This window comes from Eleutherodactylus coqui, chromosome 1 (genome assembly GCF_035609145.1).
Source record: "Eleutherodactylus coqui strain aEleCoq1 chromosome 1, aEleCoq1.hap1, whole genome shotgun sequence".
NCBI classification, from domain to species: Eukaryota; Metazoa; Chordata; class Amphibia; order Anura; family Eleutherodactylidae; genus Eleutherodactylus; species Eleutherodactylus coqui.
In genome coordinates, this window is record NC_089837.1 from 428,379,027 (window position 1) to 428,405,369 (window position 26,343).

Genomic DNA, 26,343 nt, shown 5'->3' on the forward strand with positions numbered 1-26,343 from the left:
CCTGCTGCTTGACTTGGGGGACCAGTAACAGGATAAGGCTGCCGGTCCACGGGCGAATTTTCAATGCATCCCCCGCAGCGATAATCCGGCCGCAGGAAACGCAGTTAACGCTTTGTTATGGAAAGCACAGCCCCCCCCCCCCCCTATCCACAAGCGGAGAACCATAGAGATTCTCCGCTCGCAGGCGGCAAATCGCAGGATGCTGCGATTTGCCACGATTCTCCGCAGTGAGCCTGTCAGATAGGCTCAGTGTGGAGAACTGTCAGCTGTCTCCTGCTCCCCCGCGGCGGCTCCCAAGGCAGAAATCTACCGCGGGATATCGCTACGCCCATGAACAGGCAAGTGGCTAGGCTAGCCCATTTTATACCTGGCTGTTTAAAAGGCAGAATCCAGTAAGGTATTTCATGGACAGAATGCATCATTTCTAAAGAGAAGGTCTTCTAGTAGATACTCACTTTCATAATGCGGCCGCCGTGGGTCCGGGCACCCCTGGTAAACCGTTCATCTTGCAGGGGATGGCACAGTAAATCAGAGACATCCCTGCAGACGCTACTATATTACAACCTGCATGTGTGCATCCCTACTGCACACCATTTCCTTCACATCATGTTCCTGTCTACTTAATAGGTAGTTGTCCATCCCCTGGGAGTAGCCATATCAGAGGGACAAAATGTGACCTAGCAGAATGTAATAAGCAGAAGCTGAAGGAGTAATCTCTCCTTGTCACAATCCAGTAGAAATGGCATAAATACATGACGGCACGTTGCAGGCGGTATTAGATCAGCTCTTCACTAATAAGACACGCCAGAACTATACAACCGCTGTGGTGAAGAAACAGGTGAGGCCAGTTGGTACAGGAGGCTTATTAGACTCCCATCCCCCATTATTAGATTTGTGAATCCGTGCTTATAACCAGAGTGTGAACAATGAAGACAACTGCCCGACACTTTAGACTCTTTCCCTAAGAGATTATTTTTTTACATGGGCTGATTTACGACCTGATTTAATGTGTACCGATCAACAAAGCATGGCGATCGGCGCTTATTTCCTTTTTGGTTTTTTTAACATAGGCTGAGAATTGCTGGTATGGGGAGGACTTATTGCTTCCGAGATCGTTCACCCCCCCCATAGATCATATTGGAGATTGTGCAGCCAACCAGCAAGCATTTCTATGCTTGCTAAGAAGTCCTGATCAGCTGATGAACAAGCATTCGCTCATTCGTTGGTTGACCATTGTCCCTTTTATACAGCCCAATGATCAGGCAAGTGAACATTTGGGCCTGTTAATTGGGCCACGTAACTCGCCAGATGTATGCAGGATGAAGGACACGAAAAACCAGCTGACATATATTAGCAGTTCGTGGTAAGTATGTCATGGAGAGTATCCGATGTCATTAGGGCCAAAAGGAGTATCAATTTATAAATACATTCTTTTGATTCCTGCTGAGGTATCCAATTACTTTTGGAAGGATAGTGTAAAGGGACATTAAGAAAAACAAAACAAACGTAAGTGAAAGTGGTCCCAGGATTACCAGCATAAACCATAGACAAGTATGCTAGTGGTGGCATTTAGACAAGTGGTCTTCAGGTAGGAGCTGGATATGGACAATGCAGTTGTGCTATGCTGCTATGTGTAGCAGTGTATCCATACGGCGCATAATATACCTTGATCGCCCCCCTTATGGATAGGTGGGGGCACTTTTACAGACCCAAATAGAAAGCATGCTCTGTAGAGCTTCTACATTACTTTTAGAAAATCAGAAGATACCAAAGTCCAAAGACGACCTAGAATGGATGGACACTGCAACCAATGAGACGCTGAGCAACCGGCACGCTATGACATCATGTTTGGTGGAGTTGCTTAATTCTTTACATCTTGGTCTGGCACGGGAAGAGAGATTTTCTCAAGAGCACAAGGGTTTCTCTACCAACATGTCTAATGTCTAACAGAGCTGGTAATTCACAAGCACCATGATTCGATCTCAAGAACGCCGGGAATTAGTGGAGGGGGTTGATGATTACCAGAAAAGGGACAGACTAGAAAAGTAAGAGGGACATGGTAATCAGTCAAAAGGAGGACATCAAAAGACAGATGAAACTGCTGACCACAGCAGCTCTTATCTGCCATTAAGGGGAGTGGAGTCCTATTCCTAGCAAATGTCTGGCCATGCTACAATATAGGCTATACATCTTCTATAGGCTACAATATATGCCAGTGATCAACTGAGCGCAGTGCTGAGCAGGGGTGCACAACCTGCGGTCTGTTCATGGACATCCTTTAGTGCATCCAGTCTACTTTATAGTATGGCTTAAATGCCAAGAACAGAATGCCATCTTCCAGACGGCTTTATTCTGCAAGAACCCAGATGTATCTGACCTGCAGCGTATTAGCGATATGCGGAAAAAGGAAAGACATTTGCTCTTCCGAAGACAAGTGCAATGACATAATCTGCTGTATTTATCTCTACAATCAAGTATCTTATATCTAGGTCACGAGCTTCCTTTACAGGACACAGACAAATGTCTGTGTCTTGAAGAATCCATAACTTAAGTGCCTCTATAGTTACACACGAGGAGTTCAGTTCTGCTGAATAGTATAAAAGAACCCTTCAGTTCGGAGCGAGGATTATCGTCAGGCCTATCATTAATTGTACCAACATGAAGAAGCAGAATCCTTACCTTGTGCAAAATTCGCATTGAAGGAGACTGTGCAGATCACGGGCTGAGAACCATCTTTGATCCTTACTCCTATTTTCAGTTTGGAACTGACAGCAATCGCCAGTCACAGCCCTGGGAGGGCCGGCTGCTATTACCGACCAGGACCTGAAATTCCAGTTCTCTTACATTGCTGTTCCCTTTCCTAGGCAAGCTGGCCCAACCTACCTGGTGTCAGGTTGCACAGAGCCAGCATTTGTAGCACCTTGCAAAACAAACATATCACATACCTGGATGTGCCTATACCTGTTGACTTCATCATTAACCCTTTCCACACAGATTCAAAACCAAGCATGTGCTTTCCGTGATCAAACCAAAAGCCTTAGATATTCATTTACTTTTTTTTTTTAATAATCCCTTTATGATTGCTGATAATAAAGCTATAACTCATGGACTGTACCATTATTATTACTGCAGAGTACAGGCCACATGTCACAGCTTGCAATTGTCCCCAGTGCCAATGCAGAATGCGGTGGTATGATTATTTGTCTTAGCGATGTTAAAACTTCAGTAAAAAGCATTTTGAAAAACCATCTTTCGGCAGTAAGTGTCTGCCAAGCTGACCATAAAACCGCAGAACAGAATTCACATAGTGTGCTGCCCTAAAACACCACCAGCTCGATGTCCCCCAATGATAACTGCTTTATATAGTAGATTATCACACTTATGTATAGATGAACCTGCAGAAAGAAGTATAAATAACACATCCGGTTTCCTCTTGACAACTGTAGGTTTTTTACTTCTATTCTAATGCATTAGCACTTCTGTTTCTCTAAGTCTTTGATGCTTGACTGTTTTAGTAAATCCCATAGAAGTGAATGGATACAGCAGGTGTACAACCATCCTTCATTCTCTGCTTGGACATGGCAGTCAGCAGTCCCAAGAGTAGGACCTCCAATTGTAGAGAGAGGCGCGAGGTTCCCAGCTCTGGCATCTATCACACATTAATGGCATATTGTGTAGACATGCCATCATTTCCTAAAATGCAGATACCCCTCTAAAGGGTTTACCTGTGACTTTTACAATTAATGACCTAGGCCCAGGATAGGTCACCAATAATTTAAATCGGTGGGGGTCCACTACTCCCGATCCCCAACAATCAGCTAATCGTAACGCGAACTGTCGGTGTAGATTGCGCTGGAAGCAAATAGCGCTGTCAATATAGCAGTGGCCTGCGTGGGTACTACAGGCACACCTTTTAGCGAATTCCATGGGAGTTATGTTTGAGGTACTAACCTGGGCTACTGAAATACAGACAGCTGGCAGCGCTGTCCACAGTGATAGTAGGCTTGCTGATCTGTGGCGGACCTCTAACGATCAACTATTGATGGCCTATCGTAAGGATAGGTCATTCATAGTAGAAGTCCCACAAAAGCCCTTTAACTATTAAAAGTCTGATAGGAATTTTCAGCTTATAACCGGCGCCTGGAACTTTCTACTGTAAGGCCGGATTCACATGGTCGTATGCGTATGTTGCAAACTTGCTTCGGTCAGCAGACGGACGGCCTTCCTTGTCCTGTCTCCATGGGCCCTGCAAATAGTATGTACTATTCTTGTAAGAGGAAATGGAACGATTTTTTTCACCCAAACTATTGGTCTCTGTGAAAGATTGGCCATGCGAATAGCCTCATAGGCTTTTATGGGTCCATATGCTATCTGTGGAATACCCAGACAACACATGGCCAAATGTACAGCTGTGTGAACGAGCGCCAAATGTGATTAGATCTGCTATACAAATTGCGCTGAACCCTTAAGATGCTTGCCCTTTATACACTTCAATAATGTACATGATTCAACTAAGGGCAGTCAACACCTACAGTTGTCCTAATGTAAAAATATTTGTAGATGGGAGAAATCAGGATCATAGACCTTCAGGAACAGTATGCTAAAAGTGACCATACGAACATCCACAAACCGCCGTGTGTAGACGCAGTCACTCCATGGTGTGGCATTTATACCCCTCTGCAATCTCCGGCGCTCACGGAAATCCATGGAGCAGCGGGGTGCCTGCGTAACCTCCACTACATTCCCCTGGAGACCAACCAGACCCCAGTTCTCAGGGTTGGTGGGAGTTCCAGTGGTCATACCCCCCGCTGATCTATCAATTTTAACAGATCAAGTAAATTGGTGACAATGTGAAAGGAGGAAAAAAAAAACTAAACACTTTTGGTCTCTGCAAGCAGTTCCCCTTTAAGGACTGCTTTTACTTCTGCCCTAAAAGTAGGTTAAAAATCCATAAGTCACTGCAAAGTCATTGTGTGAAGTGTAGTTGTTGTACAAGTCTTGTTTCGCTTTAGTCAGCAATAGCCAAGGGCATTTAGTGTTCTTACCTGGTCAGATGCACGACTGCCTGCTTACACGGATGATCGTCGTTCTCTCATGCACTAGACAAAACATCGCGATTTTGATCGCCCAAATATCATGGCGCTGGAAAGCACATGTCTGTGAGGTCCCATTGAAATCAATGGGAGTGTTATACCGCCATCACCACGGTGCTCAAAACGTTGCGGTAAAAGAATGGATGTGTGAGAGCGGCCTTATCGCTGAAATCTGGACAATTTATCATCGCGTGTAAAAGGGCCCCAAATTAATACCTACAGGGGAGTATTACCTGCTACTTATATTTCCTCTGATTTTGTGTCTTAGCTGCTATTTAGCTAGTCTCTATTAGGATAGAGCTGTGACTATATAGTTTAGCTACAGCGCCTAATCTATGTAATGTAGTCTGGGATACGCCCTTGTCTCATCATGGGTTCAGCCTGTCTGCTCAGCAGGTAGCACAACTACTAACCTTAAGTAGTAGTGCTAAGACTAGAGCACAACTCTATGATCAGCTTGTATGGGTGGTGGTATCCATCCAAAAGGAGCAGAGGTCCACATCGATCAGAACCAGACGGTGGCAGATAAATTGTTAAAAAGTGGTCAAACAAAAATTCAGCTTCAATCTGGAGTGCTACAACATTACATTTAAAATTGCTCTTTTAATCATATGCATGCAGGACACAAATCATGGGGAAGCTAAGGCATTTTTGCATACAAATATGCTTTCATGTGATTGGCCACCCCGGCTACCATGGTCGAGAGAACTGGTTCCAAATCAGAATCATCTTCTCTCTACCACTTAAAGAGCAGAGTTGCTGATGGTGCACCTTCTTAAAGTTACAGCAGCACATCTTTATGGTCTGTTCTGTTTTAGGTTAGCCCATAAGTGCTTCCTTAGGTTATAAAGACTGTGCTTCTTCACCTGTGTATCTTACCAACATGCAACCAGCCAAATCCTTCAAGCCAGCTGAAGATACCCTTAGGCCATGTCCTAAAATGTTGAGTCCCTGACTTGCATTAGAAGCCAGGCAGTGTCCACAATGTAGAGAGGCAGGGAATGAAGTGTGGATTTCTATTGGAGCTAGGGAAAATGCCTAGCATGCTATATATTACATACATACTTGCTATACAAGCTGCATTCATTCAGTACATGGTGCATCACACCAGCTATAGAAAAACACTCAAGAACCAGGTTTCAACAGTAAATCAATAAGTTCTCTAAAATGAGAAAATAGCAGGGTTGCTTTCCATATAAGTCTCTAAAGTCTTCTTTACAGCAGAAACCAAAATGGTTTGTGCAACAAAAACGGGAAGATGTAACCTCATTGAGGAAGCAAATTTTCTTCTCAAGCTGGAGTGATACGATAGCAAAAAGGCACTTTTAGGGGACTTCTGAATCTTCATACAAACCTTTATTACATTAAAGGGGCCGAGACAACTGCCTTCAGAGTCCAGCTCCCTGATTAGTATAGGTGCTGCTCTAAACATCCCAGCAAGCAGCTGAATTAAACGGGGAAGTTGTATACAATCAACATTTCCCCATTCAACAGCGGCTGCAGGTGGCCAATAAGATGAATGGCAGTTCTAAAACAAAGACTGCTTGAATCCACCAGATTGTGAGTCAATCACACAGATTAAGGGTGCGGTCACACGAGCGTAGGCGTATTTACGTTCGCACGTGCGCAGCGTTTAATCGCCGGAAAGAACGTTTTTCGGCGATCATGACCAGAGCTAGAAAGCGTATTATCGTTTGTTCCTACTTTGCAAACTATCTTTTGGGCCATCGAATATGCGTTGGCGCGTATTTCGGCCGCATATGTTCCGGTTTTTTTCGGGTTGTCGTTTTTACGCGCCGTAAAATCGCCCGTGCGAACGAATACATTGGAAACCAATGCCTCAGATGGTCATGTTTATACGATTGGGCGCAAAAACGCACCGTTTATGCGCTCGTGTGAACGCACCCTAACTCTGTATTTACGACTTCAAAAATGGTTGTGCCAAATTTCAAGTTTGTGCGGTACAGATGTGCGTTATTAGTTACATTACATAGGGGTTTGTAGGACACCGGGAAGTTAGAGAATTAGATTAGGTGCATTACATAGGAGGTCACTCATTTTTGCATTTAGAATTGAATAAACAAGTTGCGACTCCTTTAGGTTTCCTATTTAGGACCTAAAGCATGGTCATGCCAAATTTCATGTTTTTACGATACCGGGAAGTTGGAGAATTAGTGGCGAGTCAGTCAGGGCTTTCGCTTACTAAAATATAAAGCCATTCTTTAATAGAATCACCATTGATGCACTTGTGAGTACTTCTGGACCTACAGTGATCTAACTGGCTTTTACAGCTTGTAGTTATTTGTTCAGTGCTGCCCATGGGCACAAATGGGTAACCTTTGCAAACAGTCCTTTTACAGAATACAGCTTTCCATTAATGGTGCCCATTAAGGATGAGTGAGTATACTCGTTCGAGTAATGTGCCTTAGACGAGTATCTCCCCGCTCGTCCTTAAAGATTCGAGGGCCGCCGCGGGGCGGGGAGGAACGGAGGGGAGATCTCTCTCTCCCTCTCTCCCCTGCTTCCCGCCGCGACTCATCTATCAGCCGCGGCGGTCCCCGAATCTTTATGGACGAGCAGGGAGATACTCGTCTAGGGCACATTACTCGAGCGAGTAGTGCCTTAGCGAGTATACTCGCTCATCCTTAGTGCCCATACTCCACTTATGGCATCGACAGCAGAATTTTAAAAAAAATAAATAAAATCTAATCGTGGCTGTAAGCGGAAACTTCATTTTAGGGGCAATACAGAGAAACTTCTCACTTGTGATGAATAATCACTAGAAAATATAAAAATCAGCTGTGAAGCCAATGAGCAACTGCAAAAAAAATGATCCAACAAGTGTAATACATTTTTTTTGGCACAAAACAGTTATGCCATGAAATAAACAGGATTATGCATAGGTCATAGTAAAACGTAAGCCTATGCTTAGTAATGCATAACATGTAATTCTAGCAAAGTGCACGAAAAATGATGTGATGACTGCTATGATTACTTAGTTATTGTCATTAAGAAAAGATGTAGACAACTTTAAATTTTTACATTTAACTTAAGAGTCTGAATCGGCCCTTGTTATGGCTTGTTAGATGGGCACCGATCTCTTTAACCTATGCTAATCATTGCTGCAGCATCTATAATGTCATGTAAAAAAAGACCCCAAGACACACAAACCCTACTACTACAAGTTCAGGATGTGCAGAGTTCATACATGTCACTTATACCTACCGTAGGTCTACATGTAGATCTCTTCACATATTAACCACAACCAAGTAGATCAAAAGTCTCGGCAATCCAGATGCCGCTAAACATAAGAATTACAGTTCAGGCAAACGGCCTGGTTAGATGTGCAACTGCATTTTTTCACCTCTTTCGTAGAGGGGAGATCTAGAAGAGTTTCTGTAACCCCCTCCGCAGTCCACACAAGCTCTACAGGGATAGAGAGGGCAGTAAAAGCATCTACTTGATGTTACTTGCAACTTTTTCCCTTCTGATAACGCTCTGATTCGGATAACACAGAATGAGGAATATTTTACGTTCTTCTCCCCGAAGGCCAATTAGTGCTGATCCCTAAAAATTGTGCATAGATTATTAAAAAAAAGCATCTGAAAACTACGGTAAGATTCGGGTCCATAAACTTGATACCAAGATCCAAGCTGCACCTCTAGCCTCAGCAAATATTTAAAGGCATAATGCATTACATATGTCCTTGGCAGTGAAAGCGTTAAAGCCCAGTATGCATTTTCATCCTATATTTATAGGCAAAAAAAAAAAAATGGAAACAATCAAAAGCGGAGGATGAGTATAGGGTCGGCAAACCTAAGTCAAATTTACATATAGGCCTTCCATTGCTTCCACTACAGAGCAATGCAGCGTTTTGTGGTTGTATGCAGTGTGGTCCTAGCAAAAAGTTTTCAAATTCTACTTCTGATTTCTTCAGGCTTCACTAATTATTCTGGGGTGGGAGAAAGAGTATGAAAAACTGCAACAAGATGTCAGTGTCCTAGTAAAGTCTTTGGAAATAAAAGATTATTGAATTCACTTTTTAGCCTTTTGCCATGAGGCAAAACAAGCATAATTATAATCTAAGCCAGTCTTCTGTATACCGGATCAACATGGATGACCAGAAGTATTTTTTTTTGGAAAACCTATTGTAAGAAACAGGTCTTTAGTGCATGCACAGACAATGCATTATATGAACTCCAGCCCTAAAGACTCAACTACAAAAGAGATCAAAGTATTCCTTCCCCTATTAATTGTATACCCCAAATAGCAGGGGCATCTAAAAGGGCTATGGATGATTAGCTAGCCGTTAAGTTAAATATCTGGTGGCCAAAAGCCAGTAATCTGCAGGCAAAGCTCTAAAACAAGATGATCATTCTGTACATGCAGTACTGGTTCTTTCTGTTGCTGTTACTTGGGCTGGCCATACATTAGATAGCGGTCAATAACCAGCTCTTCCGACCCTCATACACATGCTAAACTGCACGTGTTCTGAATGGGGAGCGGAGAACAAGCCACCGCCTGACAACACCCTTACCTTCCCAAGTAACAATCGGGCAAGTTGAAATCCAACTGCCGATCCTTATCTTCTCTCGACATCTGCTGTTAGTGGAGAGTTGGTATGCCCCATGCACATTAGATGAATGATCAGCTGGTCTTGCCAAAATGGGTAGGCTCTACTGGTGCACATCTAAGGTTTATGGCCATATTTACTCTACACAACGCTCGATCATGTGCTACTACTACTTCCCTGTTAATATATTCTTCTCCTTTCGAGGTTGGTCAATGGAGGTGTCCTACCTGCAGCCCATATGCAATTAACATATATGGGCAGCGGGTACCGCCGTCAACGCTAAGCGACGCCGTGGGAAATGCAAGCAAGGAAAAAACCTGCACTGCGCATGACCACCTGCATGCCTACACAGTCATCCGCAGTACAGTTAAGGGAAGTATGAAGCTCACTGGCCGGTCTCACTGCCGGAACATGCAGTGAGCCTCTCACATGCGGAATCTGACCTGTTCCTGTGAGCCCGGCCCAAGTCAGGTGATCGCTGCAGTGTCACCGTTTGGCTCTCCTGGCATCACATCATGCAAGATGTGAGTGACGATGCCAGGAGAATGATTGGAGGAGGGGTAAGTACTTATTATTTTACTACTGTCAGCACTATTGAAGGGATGATGTCCAGTAACTGGACAACCCTTATAAATTAAAGGTAGCATCGTAAGTGGATAAATATAACTTCTATGTACTCCGCCCTTTCATTCCTGGTTGAATAAGTGCTATAGATATAGAATAAGTGCTATAGAGGTTTTATCTGTAAGGGCTCATTCACACTTGAACTGAATCAATAGCGCAATTATGAGGGCAAGAAAACAGAATCCCCAGGCTGACCAAATCAGTCTCATGACAGAAGCAAGTGAACATCACAGACTACCATGGGGCCCATTAGGTTACTGTCCGGCTATCAAGCATTTTACTGAATGCATGCTGAACTACTTTGTCTGAGGTTTTCACAGAAAGTAAAGGCTGCGGTTCCGTACGGAACATCTGATGCGGACGTGAACACCGCCTTCAGGGATACAAGAACTTGGGACATTGTACTTCATACAAAGAGCACACATAGGCAGTGCCGATTAAATATTATCCCAATGAAATATGCAAAACATCCCATTATTCAAAGATCACCATTAAAAATGAAGGTCAGTGTGAAAACTGCCTACAGGGGGCATTCCTTCTAAATACACAGCAATGTGTAGTATGTGTGATTCAGGGAATCTTCAGCTCTTATCATCGGACACCGTCATGTGAGGATCACACTCCACAGAAATCAATGGAAATGCCTGATGTTGAGTCATTATTGCCTTGACTGTAACAGAGGAAAAGGAAAGGCTGTGTGCAATTTGAGTATCATGACTTTATGTTTAGCCAAATACACTAGATCAAAGATTGGCAAATTACCGGATTCCAGGGAGATGAGCTGATTATCTAATATATGAGAGACAGCCCAACAGTCCATTGAGGTATGGTAAAAAACAACCAGTTTTGGCCTGGGAGATGCAGCGGCCAGGCACCGCTTCGTCCCCCTTACCCAAGCATGCAGGTTTAAAGGGCAATCAGCTCAGGCAGTCGTTGCTCGAACAACAGATGTCCAACAGCTATCCAATGCCTATTCCTAGGCAGGCTCATCCGTCAAGCTCTTATAATACTACGCAAACTCGTTTCAGTACAAGTTTCCAATGGACAAGCTACTTGCTGCCAGCAATACTCTTCACATGACCAGTGCTTCTCAACAAACTCAGAACAAGTCTATTAATGTAATTTCAATTTCACCATGTGGGCAGAGAGGAAAACATCGTGTGTGAAAGTCTACAAGCCTAGTGTGAAGTTGTCCTTCCGACACATCAGAACAGGAAATGTCATTAAAATATCAGTAGTGCAACACTTGGACCTGCAACTTCCAGCAATCATATCTCAGCAATGAGCAAAATAATACAAATCTACTAAAAGAAGTTACAAAAATCATCTCATCTCTTTGTAATCCAATAAATTCCCTTTGCCTACAAAAAAAAAAAAAAGTTTGAGTTCCCCTTTCAGAGTAGTGGAGTAACTGTTTTACCATCTGAAATCCCATGGAATCGAGCTAGGAGACAACACTGGTGCGGGTCCTTTACCACTTTGTTATCCGAGATGCTCCAATTGGTGTAGAGCTTACTTAGAAGTGCAACTGATTTTAATGGCATTATCTCACACAATGGCATAAAGGGCACCAATGAAACAAAACGAAATAGAGATGTGGAATCAAAAAAAAAAAAAGTTACAGCCATATTATGATCAGCATTAGGCATTACAGCGAGCTGGCCACATGCACTGGTAATCCCAACACTGTTATACAGGGGGATCAGAATTAAACTAGAGGTGTTCAGAGGTCTATAGTGGAAAAACAGGGACAAAACTCAATAAATGTTGGTGTGTATACTCAGTGAGGTATGGGGTGTAGATTTCACAAAGAATACATATAGTATTGAATGTTGCCACCAGGTGAATATTTGGCGCTGTTGAAGTGTAAGTTATGGGAGCACATTACAATGATTGGCCATGAACCATCCACTGTGGGTTGAGAAAGGATTAGATTTCCAGTACGATGGCTCGGTGATTTGTCATGTTGGAAAAACCTACCTGTATGCCATTCACATACAGCGCCACATATTCCCCTGGTGGCAACAATAGTACTAGTTTTTTTTTTTCTTCGAGAAATCTAAACTGCATACACCACGGAGTATACACACTAATTTATATGGAGTTCTGATCACCCTGCACATTCTAATTCACAGATTTTCCATAGGTAAACAGCCACCTTTTTCCAATATTCTAGGTCTGAAATGTACATATCGCCTTTACTGGCCTACTAACTTATAGGCAAGTGCCATGCGGTCCATCAGAAACTTTTAAAAACTTTTTGAAGCACTCATTTTTCATTGATGGTTTGAAAAATTGCTACTTGTCAAATTGGCTTTAAGCTCTATTAAAAATAAAAAAAATTTTAAAAAGTGCTTTGCCATAAGAGTATACGAAATAAAAGTTGATGAAGGCTGGTCAGTAAAATATTGGAATAGTCATTCATAGCATAACATTGTCACAGTTCCACAAGCTTTATATCTGGGGCTACTTTAGGACACTGTTGGAACCTCATTTGGGGGTTCCTTCCCAGGGTTCCATGAGGATAGACAAACAGAACCCTGGACAGCCCTATAGTCTGCTATTAGGCCGCCTGCATATGGGCGGATATTTGCTGCGGAATCCACAGCGAAATCGATTCTTCCTCCACACCTGCGGAAACCATTGTGGTTGCTGCAAGCAGAGGGGAAAAAAAAAATTGAACATGCTCCATTTCTCTACGGATTCCACTGAAGTCAATGGGAGCTGTCTGAATTGCGGCCTTATCCGCAATGAACATTGCAGATGGGCCCCCTGGATTCTGCATTGGCGCAGAAAAAAAAAAAAAAAAAGGTTTAAAAATTTGTACTGAGCACTTGTGACAGCGAGCTGTCAGGTCCATCCACAGCACAGGTACGTGCGGACGCCGCTCCGAAATTCCATGTGTGGAATCAGACTCTGCAGTGTGCAGGTGGCCTTAGAGGAACACAAACAAAAGCGCCCGGTTTTGGCCTCCCTTTCAGCAGGTTTCTGTTAGATTCCAGCATTTTTAACGGACAGAATAGTATAGTTGAAGCAAACAGAAATCTACGAAGACAGAAGACCAAAACTTGCAGCTTTAGGTCAGCTTCACACAGGCGCATGCGTATTTGCACATGCATGACCACCATGCTCTTGTGCGTGAATCAGCATATTTTTGCGTGTGGGGGGGGGGGGGGGGGGGGGGGGGGGGGGGGGGGGGGGGGGAATGCACCAATGCTCCTAGCCATTAAAATGGCTAATTAGTCCAATAAGTTATAGATGCGTTCTTTCCGGTGTCGTTACAGTGTTTCACGCATCTCCTAATGTATCGCATGCGCATTCCTATACCTCTATGGGGACTTTTGGTACACAAATGCGCATGTGAAGGAACCTAGTGAAATCAATTGGTTCATTACACTGCGTATTACGCACACAAATTTGTTTTATTATGGAGCTGACCAGGCTTCTGTCTGGGTGCCACCTTCATCCAGGCTCAGACTGGCCCACAAGGGAACCGGTGAATCTGATGGTGGGCCCTGGCCAGGAGCGCAGCTCCCCACGAGTGTGTACAACACATACAGATAAGACACACAGCATCTAGGATAGCCTATATGTCCATGTAATAAACTAAACAGGGTGGTTTATCTAGACCCATAAGCTGGCTGAAATGGCATCTAGGCACAGTTGCATCCCCTTGCACCCCACCTTTGTGGGAGCACTCCCCCCCCCCCCCCCCCCCCCCCCCCCGATCATAACTCCCAACATTCCCTAACAGCCGCAGACCTTCAGTGTTCTGCAAGGTGGAGTGTTCCACAGACTGCATTCCATAAGGGAGCCTTGTAATGGTGTGACCACATAAAGCCACACGGACACGCAGTTTGGAAGCGGTTCCGATTTGCAGTAAAACTTTCTGTTCATGGACATAGTTTTGTGGATTTAAAAACGGTTTGTTTGTATCTACGAAACGGTCAGCGCACTTTTCGGCCATGTTGTGGCCTTTGAGTGTGATCTCTACCTTTACCGGAAATGCCACCTCCGGGGGCTGCACCTATCGGGTCATCACTGAAGCAGGGGGTGGATGACAAACAGAGCGGAGGCAGCACATTTTATAGAAATAGATTTTTACTTAGACTAATTAACTACTCATTCTATAGGAGGGTATGAAGAGGATTTTAGGACATAAGAGACTTCTGTTTTGTCTATTTCGTGGGGAATTCTCATCTTCACTGCTTTAAAGCTACTTGGTCACCTACTTAGCCCTATAAGCTGAAAGTAGGTGACCCACTGAGTCCAGGGAAGTGTTATACTTATCTCCCCCATTGTTTCCCCGATGTCAGCGCTGGAAGCCACCACTCAATGAATTGAATAGTGCTGCCAAGTAGGCCGACTGTTCTATTTCACAATGGGCAAACTACTTAGTAGCACTGCTCAACACATTGAGTGTCGGCTTGCAGCGAGGAAACTGGAGGAGGCAGTGCCCATAAGCTCGATTTATAGGCCTTAAAGGGGTTGTCCCGCGCCGAAACGGGTTTTTTTTTAATTCAATAGGCCCCCCGTTCGGCGCCAGACAAACCCAATGCATGTGTTAAAAAAAAACAAAAAAAAAAAACGTTTAGTACTTACCCGAATCCCCGCGCTGCGGCGACTTCTTCCTTACCTTACTAAGATGGCCGCTGGGATCTTCACCCACGATGCACCGCGGGTCTTCTCCCATGGTGCACCGTGGGCTCTGTGCGGTCCATTGCCAATTCCAGCCTCCTGATTGGCTGGAATCGGCACACGTGACGGGGCGGAGCTACGAGGACCAGCTCTCCGGCACGAGCGGCCCCATTCACCAGGGAGAAGACCGGACTGCGCAAGCGCGTCTAATCGGGCGATTAGACGCTGAAATTAGACGGCACCATGGAGACGAGGACGCTAGCAACGGAACAGGTAAGTGAATAACTTCTGTATGGCTCATAATTAATGCACGATGTACATTACAAAGTGCATTAATATGGCCATACAGAAGTGTATAGACCCACTTGCTTTCGCGGGACAACCCCTTTAAATTAGGCGACAGGTGCCCTTTAAGATAGTCATAGACAAAAAGTAGCCGACAGTCATGTCCTCAAGTTCCACATAAATATTTGACCAGACAAATGGATGTGCAAGGTGTATGGCAGGAGCAAAGGAAACCATCTACAATCACACGGGGTTGATTTTCAAAATGTCGATTCCTTTTTCCCTAATAAAATACAAATTCTGCATTTACTATCAAGATATTGTAGGCAGATCGTGCTGAAGTTGTTGGGATGTCCTTGTCGGCTCCAGTCTTGTAGAACGCTCGTGCCGCTCTCCAAACATGCATTACTCAGTACTACAGATCTATGAGGAGCCGTGCAGGGTTTAAAAAGGAGTAAAAAATTAGAAGACATCCCTGAAATGTTGAAGCCGCTCCCAAACCTGTATCCGCGAGAGAATGAATAAATCGGCGTTGTATTCAGCTGATATTAGGGGTGGTCTTTTGAAATGAAGTTTATTACCACCACAGTCTTTGCACATCTGTTACGTTGCTAGTGGTTCAACTGACAGGAAGCGCAAAGGCAGATATGCAATACTAGTGACAAATATTTCCTGCCTTTCCGGCATCAGTTTTGTTTCTTCATTAGTTAAAAATAATCCCCATCTATCTGTAGGACAGCGGTAGCCGACAGGTTCACTAAAACCATCATGTCAAAAGGCTTTACCTTGGGAATCCTTATTTTCACAATGAGGGGTAAATTCCACACACTGACACTACAAGCCATACAAGTAGACAGTAAATTTAAGGGGAGATTTTAATAAATTTGACTTAAGGACACAATACCAGTTTTTACTTTTCTTTATTTCATGCCGTGACACGACTAGTAACGAGGGAATTTATTGCACATTTAATTATTGCAAAATCTAAAAAAAAAAAATTTCTTTATTTTACCGGGTTTTTTCCCCCTCATGATAACCTGTTCGCTTAACCTCTCTACTGCAATACTATATCACTACCACAGGCATGTTTTAAAAGGCAATCAGTAATGGCAGACCTGGGGGCCTTCAGAAGGGACTCAAGCTGCCATGACACCCGAACAGTAAGATCGCGGGGTGGCCACTCATGACATTTCAATCCCAATTGGGACATTTGAATACTGTTGTCAGAATGGACAATTGGCATTTAAATGGTTAGCTGTGGTCAGAGTTCTCTCAGAACACAACTGCTGCAGGCAGGTGTTAGCTGTCAAAAGACAGCCAACACCCACCATTAAGCGGGCTCGAATTCTGCGCCTGCTCCATACAAAAATATCCAACGTCATTGCAGCCTTCACTGGCGAGCAGCAGATCTCCAGAGGGGCCTCATTTAGAGGGGCTTGTCCAGATAGTAGATTTGATCACATTTTCTGTAACTTTTTTAATTTTTTGATCAGAGTTATATCCTATGAGTTCCTAGGAGTCCCATAAAACTAAAATTATGGTCGCACGGTAAAGGGATGCAATTTTATAATTTTTCCTCTCTGCAAAGCCGCCACTTGTTGGATGCAGTGGGCTCCTTGAGCACATAATGAAAAGCAGTACCTTGAGGCATTTACGTAGTTAAAGGGGTTGTCTCGCTGCAAACCTCAAACTTTTACCTTACCCCCATTCCCCCCGTCACCCCCCTGGCATAAAATAGCAAAGTAAAGCGGTTTTTAAGCCGCTGCTACTCACCGATCGACGAAATAAGGACTTTAAAAAATATTCTCCCAAGATGGCCGCCGGTCCTTTCCCAGGGATGCACTGCGGTTTTCTCCCATGGTGCACCATGGGCTCTGTGCGTTCCATTGCCGATTCCAGCCTCCTGATTGGCTGGAATCGGCACACGTGAGGGGGCGGAGCTACGCGATGACGCGTAGAAGGGGGCGAAGCCAGAACGCCGCTCGTGCCTGGACCAAGCAGAAGGGGAGAAGACCGCACAGCGCAAGGCGCTCTAAAAAAGCAAGAAGACATCAGAATTAGACGGATCCATGGCGACGGGGACGCTAGCAACGGAGCAGGTAAGTGACCTAACTTCTGTATGGCTCATATTTAATGCACGATGTACATTACAAAGTGCATTAATATGGCCATACAGAAGTGTATAACCCCACTTGCTGCCGTGAGACAACCCCTTTAAAGGGTCGCAATTGGCGCTAGCTCTCAGCAGCAGGCTCTTAGCTATATGAAACAGCCGATAGCCTTTTAGTATGAACCAAGCCCAATTCCTGAGCCTCCTCAACCCTCCCCGCAACAAATAGGGTACGGTTATTTTGCTGTGGAGGGACATGGCTCTGAATGTGTGTTTTTTTTTATTATAGTGTGATTGTTTTCAGCAAGAGAAACCAAGTAATCTTGTAGAGATGATACCTTTTAATGGCAAACAAAAATACTTGATGTTATAGCGAGCTTTCCAACCCTCTCAGGGTCCTTCCTCAGGCATAATGGAACAAATCTAAAGACACATTTAATATATACACAGATCTATTTAAATAAGTCTTCAGATTTGTTCCATTATGTCTGAGGAAGGATCCTGATAGGTCCAAAAGCTTACTGTAACACCATGCATTTTTGTTAGCCGTTAAAAGGCATCATATCTACAAGATTACTTGGTTTCTCTTACTGAAAACCATCACACTTTGATTTCACTCAGTGGCTCCTAGGTATTTTTTTTCTTCAATCTGGAGCCCTGTTAATAAATCTTTGCCATTATTTCTATTCCCTTTTAAAAACAGAGTTCATCCCCCTAAGTGCCAACGTCTCTGTATCAAGCACTCAGATTTTACAAACACCGGGTTTCTTCGCTGACTCAGGACCATTATCAAAGATGGTATTCATATCAGGCCAGACAGCAACTCGTGAGGGATGAGAATGTTGTAAGGAAACCAGTGATCTCACCACGGTCACATGCTTATTACAAGCAGCATATAATCTAGCCGTGTAGCAATACATGTATCCCTCCCACTACACTGGGCTAACTGAGAGCAACCAGCACAATTCAATCACTGGTTGTAGGATTGTCTATACAAGAGCGGAGAGGAACAAGATTTTGTAATACATCAAAGAACAGGGAGGAGCGGATGATAAAATGCTGCCCTAGTTTACAGACACTTTGGCTAAAACATTAGAATTCCATTATGAGCAATTCCCGAATATACAGTCATTAGCTGAATCGCTACTACTAGCAGGAACCACCAGAGGATAAAGCAAAGCAGAATATACTATGCTGCCCATCATCATGTGTTATGATGGCTTGTAGTCTGTATCCCATAGGCCAGGGTTACTCAACTCCAATTCCTAAAGCCACCCCAACAGGTCATGTTTTCAGGATTTCCTTAATATTGCACAGGTAATGTGCCTGAAAAGATTGCTGCAGGTACTCTTCATAGGATATCTTGGAATTATGACCTGTTGGGGGTACCTGAGGTCAAACACTGCCATCGGCCATAAACAGTCTATAGCTTGCAGATGGCCTACAAGTGCAGCTACTACCAAACTGACCCTTACCAAAAAAGCTGATGCAACAAAAGAGCATGTCAAGTAACGATGGTATATTAGAGTATTACGTATAATACAAAGATTTTAGCCAAAAGTACCTCCAAATAGGATAAAATGAAGTGCCATACCTCTCTAAGGGTGCAATGACACAGCCGAGTGCGATATTGGTCCGAGAAACTCAGACTAATATCACACTTGTATATCCACGATTGTAGACCCATCAATCCGTGTGATGAAAAAAAAATACTCCATCTGAATAGCCTAATTGACTAATGGGTCCATGTGCTGTCGGTGAAATACATGGACAGCACACGCATGGGAAATATGCCTGAATAGGCCCTACCTGCTAATTGCCATACAGCTTGACTCCAGAGTAAAAAAAAAACATTTTTTTGGTCAAACAGATAACTATGGCTAAATCAAATCTGCTAATTTATATGGATACGTGAGAGTGTCTATCACCTGAAATACAGTATATTCACTCATATCAAACCCAGACATGGCATAAGGCAAAAAGGAGTACTTTTTTTTAAAACTAATCTTAATACTCCTTTGTGGAAATGTACCAAGGCTGCAGGCCTCCCGATACATTTGGTGCAACTTTGCCTGTTCATGCAACTCCGCCCATTAAACTCCACACACTTTTCTGAGTAGTTTCAAAAAGTGATCAAACAACCACGAAAAGGTAAAAAGTCATAAATATTTGCACAGATGCGTTATATGGTAAAATGTACAATTTTTAATCCAGACGCTTACAATTGAGAAAAAAATCCAACCCTCACCCCTGAATTTTTACAAGTATCACTAATTAATGACTTGACATCTCTTACAAATTAAGAGCATATGATGAACATATGATGAACGTGCAGATTATGAATCACGGAAGTACGGTTCTTTCACATAACCGTTGTTATCCAGAGCCTTCTATTACCAAATACTGATGGCGGGTGATAAGTTTACCGACCTAAAAAGACTTAATGTTTAGGGAGACTCTACTACCAGGAATCTTCTAAACCATCTTTCAGAGAATCCTTTGCTCTGCGCCATTCCAATTTCTCAGGAGATGCAATACAATCCCGCAAGACATCTCTCTTCTGCCAATTGTTTTCCGATAAAAGAAAAAAAAAAAAAAGCATATAACGGCATAAATAGGTTCTCAAACAAGCCATAAAGGAGCAGTACTCCTTTCCTCTAAAAGACCCTTCCTAATCGGCCAGATCCGAGAGGAGAGGCACTTATTAAATGTATTCTACCTTCTCAGGGTTATCCGGGGATACTTTTTTTTTTTCTTCCAAAAGCTGGCTCAGTGTTCAGCAGTAGCATAGTAAAACAAGGCCGGCTGCACACGGGCAGATTTGCATTGCGGAATCCGGAGCGGGTGCCCACCTCCGGATTTCTCAGCAAATACCACCCATAGCATGCTATGGAAAAACAAGTTTTCCTCTACACAAGCAAAGGAAAAATCACAGCATGCTCTATTTCTGTGCAGATTTTGCACTGACGGCTTCCATTAAAGTCAATGGAAGCCGTCCGATCCGCAACCCTTCCACAATGGCACTGTGGAAAGGTCACTGACTATGAACCATCACCACAATTTAAAAAGAAAAAAAAAACGAAATACGCACTGTACTGCGCCGGTCCAATGGCTTGCTGTGCAGACAATCCACAGTACAGACAGCCAAGAAGAAAAGCAGGTACGTGGGGAAGCTGACTGGCACAGGGTTGGATTCCGCTGCAGGCTCCCGCATGCAGATTCCAACCCGTCCGTGTGCAGCAAGCCTAAAAGACGTTTTCCCCACCGCTTTTATTCCACCTGCGCTCGGTCCCTGCTCATCTTCACTTGCAGGTGCAGATCGAAGATGCCCCAACACCAGGTCTTATGGCCACTGATGACCCCAGTGTCAGTGACATCACTTCTGGCTCCCTGCACACAGAAGTGAAAGCAGGCGGTATGGGACACATGTGAAATGAAAACTGTTGATGAGGTGAAAGTCTACAAGGGGTGGACAAAAATATGGAAGCACCATTCCAAATACATGGGATTTTAATCATTAGCACTGAGCTGCCCTTTTTACTCCTGTTGGCTGACAGCTTTCCCACTAAATTAGCATTTACCTCACCTCTTCCCCTGCTCTGCATGGTTTTGGGAGGCGGCTGATGAAACTCCTGACCAATGGAACCTTGTTGCTCAGGCTGATGTTCACTTCTGCCCGGCAGCATCTGTGTCATAAGACCTCCACTTAAAATCGGTCTCTGTCTTATGGAAATATTATTTCTAAGACCATGTAACTTAAGGCATGCATTTCATATGATGTTTCCATATTTTTGTCCATCCCCTGTATCTTCTATGTTACTACTGCACACAGCCATTTTATGGGGGGGGGGGGGGGGGGGGGGGAATAAATAAATTTTCCCTGGAGAACCCTTTTAGGTCTGTTGCACATGAATGTATTTGCACGTGCAATACGCAATAAACAGAACTCATTGGATTTCAAGGGGTTCGTTCACATAAGCATATTTAGAGCGCACACTTCATTTGCGCATAAAAGTCTACAGCATTCTCTATTTTGTACATATTGAACTAATTACCTTAATTGCCCATTTTGGTTTTTAGTGCAAAATTTGCACATGCACATGCAAATACAGAACACCCATTGTGCAAATGAGTGCATCAGTGTGCTTATGTCCATGCGACAGCGGCCGTAATAAAAGCTGAAGAGAATCCGTTTCCAATAGTGTGTCAGGCATTTGTACTGTAGAACCCATCTGTGTCATATTACCTCCACTTCAGTTACATGGGACTATAAATCATATTTCAGTAAGACATGTAGAGACCGATTTTAAGGCAAGCATTTCGTACGGCGTTTCCATATTTTTGTCTACCCCCTGAATGCATCTAAGTAGGTTGCTTAAGCTCTTATTTTTATACAGATTCTGAATCTGTTCCATGCGCATTTACTTTTAATTTACTTTAAATTAAAAGTAAAAAAAAAAATAGAACACGCAAAAAAAACATTCGTACAGTTTGTCTTCTGCAGTTTCTCAATAAGGGCTAATGCCCGCGGACGGATTTCTGCCAGTTTGGTTTGAGAGCTAAAATCTAGGCGGCTCTACTGTAATGAGGTGCGTTTGTGCAGATCTGGAATATATGAAGGAGTTCTGTACATGGTCTATGAACATTGCATAGTCCAGACCACAATGGACTTGTACATTACCAATATGTTCTAGGATACAGGAAATATGTAAACTTTCAGTAGGCAGCTTCACTGTGTGACCTGAAACCAAAGTGTGAAAGAAGATTTCCATGACACAGTTAAAGGATAAATCAGATAACCAAAGCAGTTCACCCACACTGGCCCTGCAATACAAAGCACACAAATGGTGAAGAAGTGAGATTATGAAGGCCTTCGCTGCCAGGGATAGTAGTAAAATCTACACATACAAGCCAAACCCACCGGGTGTGTGCCACACAATCTACATCAGCCTTCAAACAAAATTGCAAGAGACAAGGACTCCGGTATTCAACAATCCACAGGAGAACTAACTCCGACACACCAGTGGCAAGGGGATCAAAGAAAAAAAACAATGGCTCAATGGAATACTAAAATCCAGAAGCTCTGTGCATGTTTATATCATTCACACAGTGTCAAAAAAAAAAAAAAAAAAGAGTCAAGCACTTAGAAAGTTTTGTTTGATTTTGACAACTTCTATGCATGATTGTAACTAGAGATGAGTGAGCATACGTGAGTGAGCATCGTCCTTTTCGAGTACCTGCCTGCATGTCAAAAGATTTGGGTGACGGCGGGGGAGATCTCTCTCGCCCCCTTCCCCCTGTAGGATGTCCTGAACATATCTGAGCTGTCATTGTCCCTCGTACCACTACTAATGGTGACCGACTGTCGTATGCCATGGCTCACCAGACTTTCACGCCAGCAGTGGGGGCAAAGTGCCACTTCATAGCCAAGTCAGGATAGAGGCGCATGAGGCCTCTATACACGACCACGGCCATCATCAGTGAGTAAAACAACCCTGGATTTGTAACTGAAGGCAACCAGGTTCCACTCTGTAGCGTCCAGTTTCGTTGTTCATTACACCACTGCAAATGAAGGCGACAGTGGGTGTCAAAGGCAGTCCATGTAATGGGCACTGTGAGACTAAATGTCCTTCAGCCAAGTGCCTGAAAATGGTTCTAACAAACGAGCCTGTAATGATGGCGCCAACTATCTCTGGGTGGCGAACAACAAAACAGTTGGAGCTTATATTGCTTATCAGACGATCAGGTAATCTTCTCTACGTCCTGAGCCCGGTTGCCTTGTGTGTGCCCCCACGCATCCACTGCTTCCAACACTTCCTAACAGTCTGGTCAGAATGGCCCAGGTGGCGGCAATTTATCGATACGACCATCCAGCTTTTACATTCCAATAATGCGCCCCCTCTCAAACTCTTTAAAAATTGGATGAAATCTCTTTGATTGCATCATAGGAGGCATCTAGTAGTCAAGAGGCTCTGCACAAGCAAAATAAATAGATAGGTCCAGTACACACAAGTAGCCTCTGAGAGCCTTTTTATAGGCCATGGGGGTTGGGAGGGTAACCACTTTTAGGGCCTCAGGTGACAAGACTGTTCATCTAAATCACGCCACAACTTAAAATCATTTGCATATATGCCTGAGATGTAACTGCATGTAGAGTTTTTGAAGCAAAGCAAAAACTCTATTAGGGCTCATGCTCACGAATGTCGCAGAGTACGCCTGCAGATTTATGCCGCAGGAGTACTGCGATTAAAAAACAAAAAAGTGCCTGCTCAGGATCGCGGAATTCTGCGGTCAGCAAATAGAACATGCTGCTATTTATTTCCCGCAGTGGAAATCCGCCGCGAGAAATGTGGTAGAAATCAGTCCATGCGCGCACGCACACGCGCACACACTTGGGGGATGATGGGCATAGCAATTAGATTTCAAAGACTCAGTCCATTAGGACTTATGCACACGGCTGTGACGAGCTCCGCAAGCAGAATACCGCAGCAGAATCCGTCACTGCGCCCCCCCCCCCCCCCAAAGACCTCATACTTACCTCCAGATCCGCTGCGCCCAAGACCTCATACTTACCTCCAGATCCGCTGCGCCAAGTCCTGCATGACGCTCCGATGCGCATGCCCAGTACAGTGCATGACGCACCGGCAGTGTCACATGACCCGCCGGCAGCGTCCTGACGCGGACGGCAGGGTGTATTCACACTATACTTACGCTGTGCTACAACCGAAGTATAGCGCGACAGGCGGCTTCCATTGACTGCAATGGAAGCAGTCTGTGTATATGCCCGCAGCAAATAGAACATCTGCGGAATTCTGCGGTGGAATTCCGAAGAGTGTACATTCAGCTATTAGGTTCAATATGGAAATCCGGTTGTGGGCATTAGGCCTTAGGAAACCAAGAATTAAACAGATCTATCCAAAACCTCTTCATCTGTTGGATCAATGTTTCCGCATACATTCCCTCAGTGTCCAAGTAGTAGGACCAGTATACTGTACATTACAGGGACACTGTAGTAAATAATGGAGCCACAATCCATAAATGGCTTCAAACAAGCCTTTTCTTCAGAATCACGTATCCTTACCTCTGTCGAAAATAGATAGGCAACATTCACATCTGTGATGATTGCATCTAAGAGAACCCAGAGGAACGGAAAGATTCTCCCACAAGATTTTTCCCAAGTTGTGGATAACCACGATTACACAGTGATTTCTGTTGATATTTTTAGATTTCGGACATGAAAGGTGAAATTTTGGTTTCTAGTGTTGGTGTTCATCTAAAGATTAATTGGGGTTTTTCTTGTAAGGATTATCCAAGATATGCCCAATGTCCACGGGCAGATTTGAATTGGGGAATCGGCGTGGGCGATCCTGCAGTTGAAGCCACCCATAGGGAAGCAAGGGGCGTCCAGCGGATTTGATTACGGGTGCACAGAAAAGCAATTACAGAATGTTTCATTTTACTGCAGATTCGCTCCATTGATCTCTATGGAAGCAAACGATCAGCAATGCGGATCGTGGATTTGTAGGCAGATACCTCTCTGGTTGGTTGGAGACCAGGTGGGGAGGAGGGGGAAAGTAGTGATTTTGGGCTAGCGACTTTTTTCCATGCGAATGATTCGGAGCGCATCACAAGCAAGCATTTGAAAATTATTTCCGCACCGACACGCAGGTCTTCCAATGTAATCCGCACGTGCCATGGACATGAGGCCTAAGGGTCACCCTAAAGGATGCGCCAATGTTGATAGAATATTTTCTTGTTGCAAACAATTGTATTTTGTGAGGAAACTAACACGATCTAGGTCTTCGGGGTCAGATTTCTTTTCCATGGGGACCAAACACTGGGACTGACATTGACTGGAAACCATAAGGACTGAGTCGCTAACTCGCTGCCTAGGGTACCTCTTTGTAGAAAAGCAGGTACAGCAGACAGCCAATGGTTCCTGCAATACAGAATCTGAAGAGCAACTTCTCCTAATGCGTTTACTGGGCCTGGAGTAGCTGGGGACCCCAAGGACCGAGCCGGTAGACTCTGCATAATGCCTCCGACAGGGATCCCCTCCCAAGGGGACACTGGATCTTGGTGGGAAGTTCAGAAAATATATATTATTTATGCAAGTTGTTACAGGTCTTACATTTTATTCTTGGTTCCTGGGAACCCCCCAGCGTGGATTGTGCATGTTCTATCTTCCATATAATATAAGCAGCTTCATCCATCTAGGATAATTGTAATCCATGTAATTTGGGATTGCTGTCCATACCTGGATTATGGGGGTAGGGTTTAGTTACTGCTGAATCTATCCCCAACTATGTGTACATGTGTATGATATATATACTCCAGAGTATCTGGATTTTGGTACTCCATTGAGCACCCCTACGTTTATTTTTCACTCTATAAAAAGCTGTAACTTTTTATGAAAACATGCTTTTACAGTAAACTTTACCTCAAAAGTTTTATTATTTTCTGTTCCATCAAAAGGAAGGAAAATAATGGTTTTAATGTATATTGAGCTTTGGATGAAGATATGCTCATATATATGTACCACTTGGCGATATGCCCATGCGGTGCTGGAATATACAAAGTGTGTCACAAAAATGAGCCCCGCACCGCACTCTGATGAAAGCTGTCCGAAAGAATTCTATATGACAAACAGATTTGGGTTTTATATACAGCAGATGAACTACTATAATGAAATAACTAGTCAGTCTTCGCAACCTATAATCTTATGACCATTTATCAAACCCAATAACTTGTATAACTAAAGGCTGATTTAGACAATCATCACTCGAAATTCGCTCAAAAGCCATCGTTTAAGCGATAAACGTTGTCCATCTTGCGCCCGTCTTTCTGTCCGCTTAAAATCTGTTGTTCGGCTGTTTGCCTTTCGTTTGGTTAAAATGACGACGTTTAGCGATTTTAGTGCAGTTTTCAATGCAAAACACCACACAACGATAACACGACTGTAAGGCCGACATTTTCCGATGATTTTCGTTAGAAAAAAAACCTCCATCTTTAAAAGCAAA

General features: G+C 43.8%; 1 protein-coding gene across 7 annotated transcripts in view; it reads right to left on the minus strand.

Annotated features, from left to right (window-relative positions):
- Positions 1–26,343, minus strand: part of ELF1 (E74 like ETS transcription factor 1) — a 107,555-nt gene that overhangs the window by 47,287 nt on the left and 33,925 nt on the right. Inside the window, exon 1 of one of the 7 annotated variants that reach the window (XM_066581519.1) lies at positions 2,680–2,809. The exons of the other annotated variants lie outside the window; for them this stretch is intronic. The gene's annotated coding sequence lies outside the window, so the exon portion shown is untranslated. Of the gene's footprint in view, positions 1–2,679; positions 2,810–26,343 lie in introns of those variants that run through there. 7 annotated transcript variants of the gene reach the window in all.